Raw genomic sequence first — 10,953 nt, 5'->3', positions numbered from 1 at the left:
AAGGGGAGGAGAAAGAAAAGTGTAGAATGGACGAGGTGATAGATGAGGGAAGATGCCCAGTCTTTTACCCTTGTTTTCTCCAAACCTCAGTTCACCAAGGGAAACGCCATGGAGGTTCCAAGATGTACAACATTCCTAGATTGTTTAGGTTTTTCCAAATGGAGCTATGTTGTTGTGCCTTCAAAAGCAAGGAGAAGAGTCATGCCGCTTTTGGATCCAAAGGGGGAGTCAATTTTTCCCCAGCTTTCTTCATATAAAAAAAAAGTATTTGGAGTGCAATGGGATCCTCTTCAACACTTTTGGAGCAAGCCCATATGGCAATGTTTTCTTTGGGGAGATGGATTGGCTGATTTTTTGTGACTTTTGCAATTGCACGTTTATCTTGGAGTTATCTATTAGAGGACTTTATGAAGTATAATATGGAGTTCCAGCCTCATCTTGCATAGGTAGATGAGTTTCAAATCGTCTTCAAAGAGGGGTGGTAGGTTGATGCTTCAGCTGCACCTTTGTACCACGTTGTGGATTTTGGATGACATAGGGGGGAAATTGTCCTCCTAGAAGCGAAGGTTGTACTTTGATTTTTTGTTTTCCATGTTAAGATGGAAGTTTCACTTGGCATCTTCCTCTTTGTCCCTCTTTCTCAGTCAATCACTCTTTTCTTCCAATCAGCGTAGTCTTTATAAAATCAATATTCCAAAGGCTAAGAGAAGGCATAGGAGATCCCTTTTGCACAATCACAAGAGAGAAAATATTTGCATATGACATCTTCAAACAAATGAGGTGGTTGTGGAGGAACAAGAGAGAAATATTTGGGCAAGTGATTGATGCTCATATATCAGTCAACGGATGAACAAGCACAAGTTACTCTACTCAAACCTTTTGCCAAATGTACCTCTATCACCTATCAACCAATCCCTCTATTTGCACTAATGAGGATTACGTGGATGAGCACACCATATCGATTTCAGAGAGAAACTACCAATCAATCATGGCTTGTTTTATCATGTCGGGGTGGTTTCTAAGGCGGGATCTTAAATTTTGATCGATGTCGGGATGGGATCTCAAAACTTCTACCGCGTTTGATTATCTAGGTGGGGAGATGGATGAGTTGTGCCACATGTATGAGAAGATGTTCATTTTGTGGGATGGACGTCATCACATTTGACCTTGGCCTATTGACCTTGGCCTAATTGGGATTTCAAGAAGCAATTTCCAACATAGATAGGGTCCAAGGTGGAGTGCATATTGGTCTCCTTTGAGCTTCACAATCGAAACCTTTCTTTATCTCTCTTTCTTCTTGTTTAGCTCCAACACATATCTATTGCAACAAGATTCGTATTATACAATTATTTACTTCAATATCAAAAGAAAAATAGGAAAAAAGTAGTTTGTACCTCTCTAAATGCCACCAATAAATGTGACAGCATAGCCATAGAATGGATGACAATTCCCTTGTAGATATGCCTTCCTCCCTTCACTCTTGACCCATAAAATCTAGAAATATACATTTAGACATGTGCAGATTATGATTAGTTTATCATACACGATACAAAAAGCCAGTAGAGAAGCTAAAATTCAACTAAGAACAACTTCTCATTAGTGATGTGGACAAGACAACCTCGGCCACCTTGGAGACCAAAACCTTTAGGCCCTTGGTTCCCCACACAATGTAAGAGATATACTTGGTGAAGAACTTGCTGCCATTTTTTTGAGTGGAGATTTGGGCCAACTCATGCCCCTTGGGCCAGACTATCTCTTTCAAAGCATCTTTGTAATTCTGCTCATAGGTCTTTGCATATACATTGTAGTCTAGCATGTACCTTGTTTCTTGGTTCTTTTTAAACGAAATGCATAAGGTAAAATTATTTTATCTTAATTTATCATACTTAAACCAAGGTGGATTTAAATTAAAGGTGTTGAATTAATATTTTTTTTCATAGTGTAGAACAAATGGATTCATGGTGTATTGAGACTTTCATAATTGAGAGGTGGCTGAGTTAAATGTAAGATATTCTACTTGTTCTACGGGGTATATTTGGTTTTTATAATGTATAGTCAACCATTCACTAATATGTTGATTTTCTTCCACAATAGATGTCTGAGAAGAACATATGTTGAAGGAAAATTTTCTATATGGTTTGTTAGCACTCTGTAGAAAAATTGCATGAGAGATACACTCGCATGATCACTACATTAGATATTTACAGCAACTCCTACTTTAGGAAATCACTACTTTATCAGGTCTACAACTCCAATAGCATCACCATTTACTTCCTAAAAGACAATCAAATTCTGGATGGATTGGGTTCTATAAAGACCTTGAGATGGCATTGTCGAGTTTATTGTGACCTATGTGTGTGTGTGTGTGTGTGTGTGTGTGTGTGTGTGTGTGAGAGAGAGAGAGAGAGAGAGAGAGAGAGAGAGAGAGAGAGAGAGAGAGAGAGAGAGAGAGAGAGAGCACTCTCCGCTTCATCAATCTATTTGGAAAAAGCACATGCGCACACCATGTGTTAAGTTTGTCTGGCAAGACTAGCTGCTAGTCTTAGTTGGCTAATCAACCTACCCCATATCTACGTAGTTGCCTTATCTGTGATGTCACCCTCTGTGTGTGCTCCGAATGCCTCGCTCAAGGCATAAAAGGAACCTATGTGAAAACTTTTCAGTAAGCTAATCAATTAGTGTTTTTGTCAAGGTTATGTCTCTCTCTCTCTCTCTCTCTCTCTCTCTCTCTCTCTCTCTCTCGTATTTAGACATTAGTGTGTAATCAAACTCTCTAATTCCTTTGATTGTGATCCTATCATGAATGATACAACGACTTATCCACCATAGCCAATGATACCAGCATGCATATTTTCATCCTTCATTTTCTTTCGCCTAGAAAAAGGGTCACACCATTCATTACACACAAAGGTCATCTGATTGTGGAAGAGATCACGTGGGGTTTGCTCAAAAAAGAAACTACGATAGGATGTATTTTGTAGCGAAAGGAAAGTATGCATTGAGCTTGTCATCATCGTAGGACTTTTGAAAATTTCAAGGCAAACATGATGAATGCAAAGGCCAAGACTCCCTTTAGGCGATTATGGGAGGTCTGAACTTCCTAGAACTAGTGGTCTCGATGGGACTGCTACTTGGTCAATCTTTTCCAGTTCGTTCCCTTCAACGATGACTAATAGGTAGAGATATCAGAGAAGCGTGAGTGCCAGCACACAACCTTTTTGCACAGGGGCACTTTAAGTATTGCGCATTACCATTTCGTCTCTTTTAGTCGCCCAAACTCTCTCTAAACTGGTGGGGAGATATTCCTTGCATAGATTCGCACACTTTTTGCACATTGGCACTTTAAGTATTGTGCATTACCATTTCCTCTCTTTTAATCGCCCGAACTCTCTCTAAACTGGTGGGGAGCTACTCCTTGCATAGATTATTCAATAATAAAACATTAGATCGTGATGCGAACATAATGTGTGGGCTAAAACAAAGAACAATGTTCTTACGGTTCAAGTAATCGATACTTATCTCTTGTAGCGTCGATGAACAAACGGTGTGTGAAAATGCTGGCAAAGTTGGCTTGGCTATTTTGGAGGAAGAAACAATGCCTTGTATCAACAAGGTGATCTTGAACGATGACGTCCGCATGCTAAAACCTCTAAGTTTAGCTCAAAGGAAGGTGATGAATATTTCTCAAGAAACTCATAAGAGGGAATATCTTCAAGCAATTACAATTCAAGATGGCATGCTTGCCAAAGAATTGTGGCAGTCAGGGCTTGTATCAAGGGTTCTGAAAATTGTTTTATGGAGTGTTTGTGAAGGGAAATTCTACATAAATTTGAACTTTTCAACTAAGAATCTTGAAATTTGAGCCGGCCTCAAATCCTCCTTGCAAAAAAAATTAAGGGGAAATTTCTTTGATGTGAACAGGTTATGGATATAGTTAGCCTTCCATTTCCCGAGGCCTGGCTTGTACAACTCTTCCTAACTTCTAGCTCCTTCCCAAATCCCAACCTTGCGTAGATTCGGTAGAGATGGTCAAGATCGAGGGATTGCCTAAATGCAAAGTCTCAAGAAAATGGTCAACGACCTTACACTAGTGGTCGGGAAAGGGTGGTCTTAGCATAGCCTAGAGTAAGGGAAAGGGAAGGAAAACCAAGAAAAAAAAAGTACAAGAAAATTGTTCAAAGAACTTGCCAATACGAAAAATTTTACTAAGCTAGAGGAGGAAACATGGCCATCTAGGAATAGGACTTTCCCAGCAATGAACTAACGTTACAATGAAGCCAAAGACTTTTTGTCTTAAATAAATGGAAACAGGGACTATAGTTATAAAATGAAGGACCTTTATCGAAAATACTACACTAGTGGGAACGTCTGAAATACAAATTGATAATCAGAGTCTTTCAAAACCTGGAGAATTCTGGATTTATCTTAAAGATAGACTAGTACGGCCGGCCGCCTTCGGCGGTCTCTCTCTCTCCCTCTTTATCGCTTGCAAAGGGGCTTGTTTTTGTTTTGGACTTTAGCCTTCAAGGCGCAGATTGAGACACGTGTAAAGGGCTCCCCCTTCCGCCATATTGTGTTAATAGATATCTGACGGTTTGACGGTTCATTTGCGTCCGCCAAGAATTAAACCCGTCTTGGAAGGCAATTATCCTGACCAGTGGACTACGAACGCTAATGCTGAGCTTATGTAAAATTGACCCACGACAATCTTTAGGTCTCCCCAATCTCAGAAAAATAAAAATTCTTTCAAAACATATTAAGTGCATAAGTGAAAGGTGAGTTTAGGAAATGAAAAGACAAATGAAGGTGAAAAGTCAAAAGAGGAATGAAGGTAGAAAATCAAAAAACAAATGAACATGAAAATTCAAAAAACATTTTGTATCCATATAAATAGGTGTTTCTTTGCTCTTTTTTTTTTATAGCGTTTTCTTCTTAGTTCTCTTTAGCGTTTTCCTTGCGCTCCTTCCCCTCCCCCCCCTCCTCTCTCTCTCTCTCTCTCTCTCTCTCTCTCTCTGCAATGTTGTATTCATCTTTCTTAGGTAATATTGTTGCAAATCTATGTGTTCATCATTGCTTGTAGTTACGTGCTATATATTAACGCATCATTTTGCTTGTTTTTGAGTGGAATCTTTGAATTTGTAGCATCTTTTAATTTTGTTGAAGCCATTAGGAATACCTTTTAATTTATTACGTAAATGCCGTCCTAAATTGTGCAATCGGAGAGTTCATTGATCGCTATGCAATTCAAAGTCTCCCCCAACAATTCAGATCAGATTGCTCCCACAACACAGTCTTTTGCTTGTTGAGACTGTCTGCTGTCAACGCAGCCCCACCGAGCCAGGCAAGGGGCTCCAAAGCATGTTGATAGTGGATGAAGTGCTCGCCTTCTTTGTTATTGACTTAATGTACCACTTCGCAGAAACATCGCCTGATTCACAGCAGGAAACAACAGCAGCAGACTAAGGGGCATGCCCCTTGAAGGCTCAAGACATTCCACTGCATTCAGTATCACCACCCTTAAGAAGAAAGACCGCAATCAATAGTTATATTCTGACGGGCCACACAAGACCGCCACATGCCTAGCTTCAACCGAATCAGCAGCTTGACGTCCTCTACACACTGTCATTTTTGGAGAAAAGAGAAACTAGGCTTGCAAAGCTTTTTCTTTATAATACCATATTCTTCCACACTCAAAACCCAGAAATTCCCGGCTGCAAGCAAGCGATGATTCATATCCACCTTTTTGGAGTGGTATAAGGACGCTAACTTCTGCTCTGAACAAAAAACAGATGATGGAAAGAAATTAGAGATGCCATAGCTGGCACCAGCAAGCCTCAGCAGAAGATATTGTAACCCCTCGCCTGCATGTGGACGTGCAACCTCTGTAACTTCTCACGGATTTCAGGAGACGTCCGCATCCCAACCATGAATCCGTCACCTTGCTGTCGAGCTCTATAAATGCCTCCCCGGGCTTCTTCCACGCATTCGCGATGCCCTTCAATGCCAGAAACATCTCAGAATTCTCCTGCATACCAGCCGTGGCATACACCTTCGACATTAGCGTATATCCAGCTGCATGTTTGCGATCAAAAGCCGTTATGTGCTCCAAGCACTTCTGTGCTTCCTTGATGTTGCCATGAGTCTGGGAATGGCTGAGAAGGGACATCCAACCTACCATGTTCTCAGCTTTTGTCTTTGTTTCGAGAAGGTCTTTGGCCTCTTTCACACGGCCTGCCCTCCCAAGAACATCTGCTACACAATTCAAATGATCGAGTGTTGGAGCAATCCCAAATTCATCTGCCATAGACACTAAATGAAGATGACAAGCATCCGCTAAGCCCACATGGATGCATGCTGTGAGAAGGCACATGAAAGCTTGCTTGTTGGGTTTTAGACCCACACGCTGCATGCCTTCAAAATACTGGAGGGCCAATTTATACTCATTGTGATGAGCACACCCACCGATCATGGCTGTCCAAATCACCGCATTTTTCTCGGGTAAGCGTTCGAACATCTTGCATGCATCAAGAAGACTCCCACATTTGGAATACATGTTGATTAATGAGCTTCCGACGTACACATCCAGCTCACAACCAGTTTCCAACGCAGTACAATGGATCAACCTCCCCTCATCGAGTGCAACTAGAATAGAGCATGCTTTGAGAGCAGAAACCATGATAATGTGATTCGGTTCAACAACTCCACCCTCCTGTAAATCGCGCATTAAATTTAAGACTTCTTGGCTTAAACCAGACTCCAGGTAGCCTGTCATCATGATTCCCCATATCACAACATCTTTACCTGAGAGATGGTTAAAAACCCTACGAGCATCCTCAACAATTCCGCATCTTGAATAGGTATCAATCAAGGAAGCCCCAACAAATTTGTCACACTCAAAACCGCTCTCGATTATCTGTGAATGTATCAATTTTGCCTCAGCAATCATGGACCTTGTACATGCTTTAAGCATGTCCGTGAAGCAGATTCTATCCAAATTCAGACCCTCCTCCTGCATCAAGTCGGCGACATGAACAGTCTCTTGGCCATGCTTCTGTATAGCAGACCCAGATATCATCATACTCCAGTCCACAGAACGTCGCGTGGCCAATTTTGCAAAGACATTATGGGCATCTTCAATACTCCCACACTGGAATACAAGTTTACAAGTGTGCTCCTAACAAAGTTATCAACATCATTACAAGAACAAACAATGTGTGCATGGATTAATTTAGCTTGCCATAAGTCACCTGAGTCTGAACATGCTTTCAATGCACATGCAAGAGTGAAACAATTAGGCTGCACACCCTCCTTTTGCATTTCCCAGAAGAGCTCGAGGGCCTCTTGAGGTCGACCATGCTGGGTAAAACCATTCATCATAGAACTACAAGCCACCACATCCCGATGCTGAGAGGTCAAGAAAGTGTGGCGTGCATCTTCAAGGCTTCCACATTTTGCGCACATGTCAACCAAAGAGTTCTCAAAAGGACAATCTGGTCTGAGACCATTTTGGATGAATTGGTCATGAACTAGCATCCCTTGCGCAATGCTTGCAACACTTGCACATGCATTGAACACTATTGTGAAAATCACATTGTCTGGCCTTGGCCCTTGTCGCAACATTTGCAAGTACAGTTGTAAAGCTTCGTGACCACGACCGAGCTTTGTGTACTGACCAATCAAGACACTCCAGGTTACTAGCTCCAGGCTTGAATATCTTTCAAAAAGTCTATACGCATCCTCAAGGCAACCACATTGCGCATACAAAGATACTAGAAAACTTATGATCCGCATCAAAGCCCTGTTCCAAAATATAGCCATGAATTGCCTTGCCCTCTGGCAAAGCTGCTAAAATGCTACATGAGCGATAGTGTGTCCATCCTGCTCCATAGCTGACTGACATGCTCGAAAAAATAGAATGATGGCCTGAATTGCTTGCCCAAACTTCGTGTAAGAACAGATGATGGCACACAGTGAAAGGCAGCCTGCCCTTGGTAGTCTTCTAAACACTTGATCAGCTTCTGTTAAACTCCCACCAGAAGCAAACATCTGAATTAGTAAGCTTCCTAGAAGATCAACTGTGTCAAACCCAATTAGACTAATAATTGCATGTGTTCTCCTTCCATATTTCAAATCTTTGTTGCGTATCGTCTTCTGTAGGACGCAAGAAAAATAAGCACCCAGATCATACCCTCCTCGCTCAATCACGCTAGGCACATCTTTGACATTATTATCTCCTGCCCATGCTTCTAAAGAGCTAACAAAAGCATCACCCGTAATCTGTCTGATCAACAAAAAAGCGGCCATCTCTCTCTCTCTCTTTTTCTCTCTCTCTCTCTCTCTCTCTCTCTCTCTCTCTCTCACACACACCCACACACACTCTCCCCTTATGAGGGTACCCCCCCCCAAATCGTCGACAGGCCGAAGAACGCGAAGGGAGGTCGCCAAGCCCGATGAGAAGGTGACGGCCTACTTGGCTGACACCCTCAACGACATCTCCAACCGCCTACACAAGCTGGAGAAAGAGGTCGAAGGCTTGACCAAGGAGAAGGAAGCATGGAAGAAGGAGAAGGAGAAGAGAGAGAAGGAGAAAGAGGAATGGAAGAATTGAAGGAGCAAATCGAACTCTTCCGTGCTTCTATCATATCCCTCACCCTTGAAGAAGGAGAGATCAAAGCGGAAGCCAAGGAAGCCCTCAAGGAGGAGATCACCAGGCTCTCACGGCAAGCATCGACGACAAACTAGAGGCCACCAAGGAAGGATGGCTCGAAGTAGAAAGAAGAATATCAAAAAAGAGGCAAGAGAGAACCCAAATAGATGAGGCGCTCATCATCCACACAACCATCGAGGAAGAGAAGATGCCACAAGCCCGCCGCCTCAATATACGATTGACAGGCATCAAAGAATAGGAGGGATCTACACCGGAGAGTGATGGGAAAGCCTTATGTACGAAGCTTGGTTACAAGGAAGATGAGGAGCTACCCTTCTCCAAAGCTTGGAGAGCCGGCAAAGACCAACACAAAAGATCCCTCATCCTCCAATTCCCCTTCACGGAATCCCGAACCTCATTCATCCAAAAGAGGGCCATCTTGAGAGGGCTAGAAGGCCCACCTATCTACCTTGACGACGACCTAACAAAGATGCAACAAGACCACCGCCATGCATGCATGCCTAGAGTCAAAAAAGCTCACAAGGAAGGGAAGAAGGCGGTATACCGAGATGGTAGGGTCATCATCGATGGCAAGACCATTGCATAGGGACTCGCAGCCTATGAGACACATGAGGAGATCCACATTGCGGTCTGGAACCGCAACGGGGATCTACGGACACACCCAGACAGACTTGAGGAGGTGATGAGACGACAGGACCTCATTCTCCTAACAGAGACACATGAGAGCCCAGAACGGAGTTTACGAGGATCCACGACTTTCAAAGGGAGTCCCCACATCGAGGGAGTACTCGCCAGCACACTTCGTGAGGGTCAGGTGGGGTGGCTATATTCTTTAGATAGGGACTCCAGAGCAGGATACAGATAGTAGCACGGGACCCGCCGACCCGCTGCCTTTGGATTCGCATCGAACTATCACGGGAGGGGATCATTTACATTGCCCTCTGCTACTTCCCCCCCCCCCCCCCCCCCCCCCCCTCAGGCTCCACATTTGCTACTACAGAAATGGAGAGGCGGGGGGAGGACAGACCATCCCCATACGCGTGCCTATCAGATGAGATCATGGAGTACTCTACATCGGGATAATTTTTCCTTATGGGAGACTTCAATGCTAGGACAAGTTGCGACCAATACGAGACATATGACATATAGGACCCGGTGGCACTGCACGCCATACAAAAGGAAAGGTATCATGGGTTCCGGAGAGGCCACCCACCTACTTATCTCTTTTACCATCCCGCCCATACCCATCCGAGTCGATCATACCTATCTTGCACTCTTCCTCATTGGAAACAACACACCCTCCACGCCCACGACACGCTCCCCACACACCACGATTCACTTCTCTCATGAGCTAGCCCCCCTATACTCGGAAGAGGTCGAGAAGAGACTCCTTTTACCCCACCCCTCTACACCACTACCTGTGCTCACCTCCCACATCACATCCGTCCTTCAGACATCGGCCATTAGCTCTTTCCCGTACACCCCCCCAAGGACTATGCCACATAATAGATGGTACGATAATGAGTGCAGAGACCTTTAACGCCAGTTGCGTGCGTAGCGGACCCTTGAGGCGATCATTGACCGAGAGGTCAAGCAACAGATAAAGATACTCACACGCCAAAAACGACAAGCTTTTGACGAGGCTCAAGAGCTAGAGCTATACCGCCTATTCATGAGCATGGACAGTGCCACAACATGGCGCACCCTTCGAGAGCCACGACCGCCTACCACTATTGAGGACCCACAGATATAGCATGATTATGTAGAGAAACTCTATGAAGTACCAAACCAGCCTCTGATTCCACAACCACCCGGGCCTCGACCCATGAGTTCCTCTTTCTTCACAGTAGAGATGGTCAAGAAGGCCATCCAACGTCTACCGCACCGCTGGTCTTCACATCATACAAGATTACAGAGCGAGCACCTCATCGACGCAACCGCCACTATAGCCCCATTGATTGCACATGTATTCAACCACGCTATAGGGAGGGCTTCCCAGAGGAGTGGACCCAGCACACCATCGTGCCAATCCACAAATCTGGGGACACCTTGGACCTCGGGAATTAGAGGACTATCATAATTGGCCATACAATGGCCAAATTATATGATGTAGCTCTTGAGGCTGAGCTTAGTTCATACAGGGAGACTGAAGGCCTACAGGCTCCTAGCCAGGTAGGGTTCAAGTAGACCTTCTCCACCATAGACCACATCTTCGTTTTGCGCTGCCTCATTGACGGGACAAAGGTGCGGAAGAAGAAGCTTTACTGCTGCTTTGTGGATTTCCG

At 43.9% G+C, this 10,953-nt stretch overlaps 1 pseudogene across 1 annotated transcript in view; it reads right to left on the bottom strand.

Annotated features, from left to right (window-relative positions):
- Positions 1-5,696: 5,696 nt before the first annotated feature.
- The window catches only part of LOC147423803 (pentatricopeptide repeat-containing protein At4g08210-like), a 31,302-nt pseudogene continuing 26,045 nt past the window's right edge, over positions 5,697-10,953 (bottom strand). The window contains exon 2 of the transcript XR_015186641.1: positions 5,697-8,281. The product of XR_015186641.1 is annotated as a pentatricopeptide repeat-containing protein At4g08210-like (transcript). The remainder of the gene's footprint in view (positions 8,282-10,953) is intronic.

Source organism: Adiantum capillus-veneris, chromosome 26 (genome assembly GCF_014529385.1).
Source record: "Adiantum capillus-veneris isolate H3 chromosome 26, ASM1452938v2, whole genome shotgun sequence".
Taxonomy (NCBI): Eukaryota; Viridiplantae; Streptophyta; class Polypodiopsida; order Polypodiales; family Pteridaceae; genus Adiantum; species Adiantum capillus-veneris.
The sequence above is the reverse complement of the archived record's forward strand: the minus strand, read 5'-3'. Positions and strand labels throughout refer to the sequence as shown.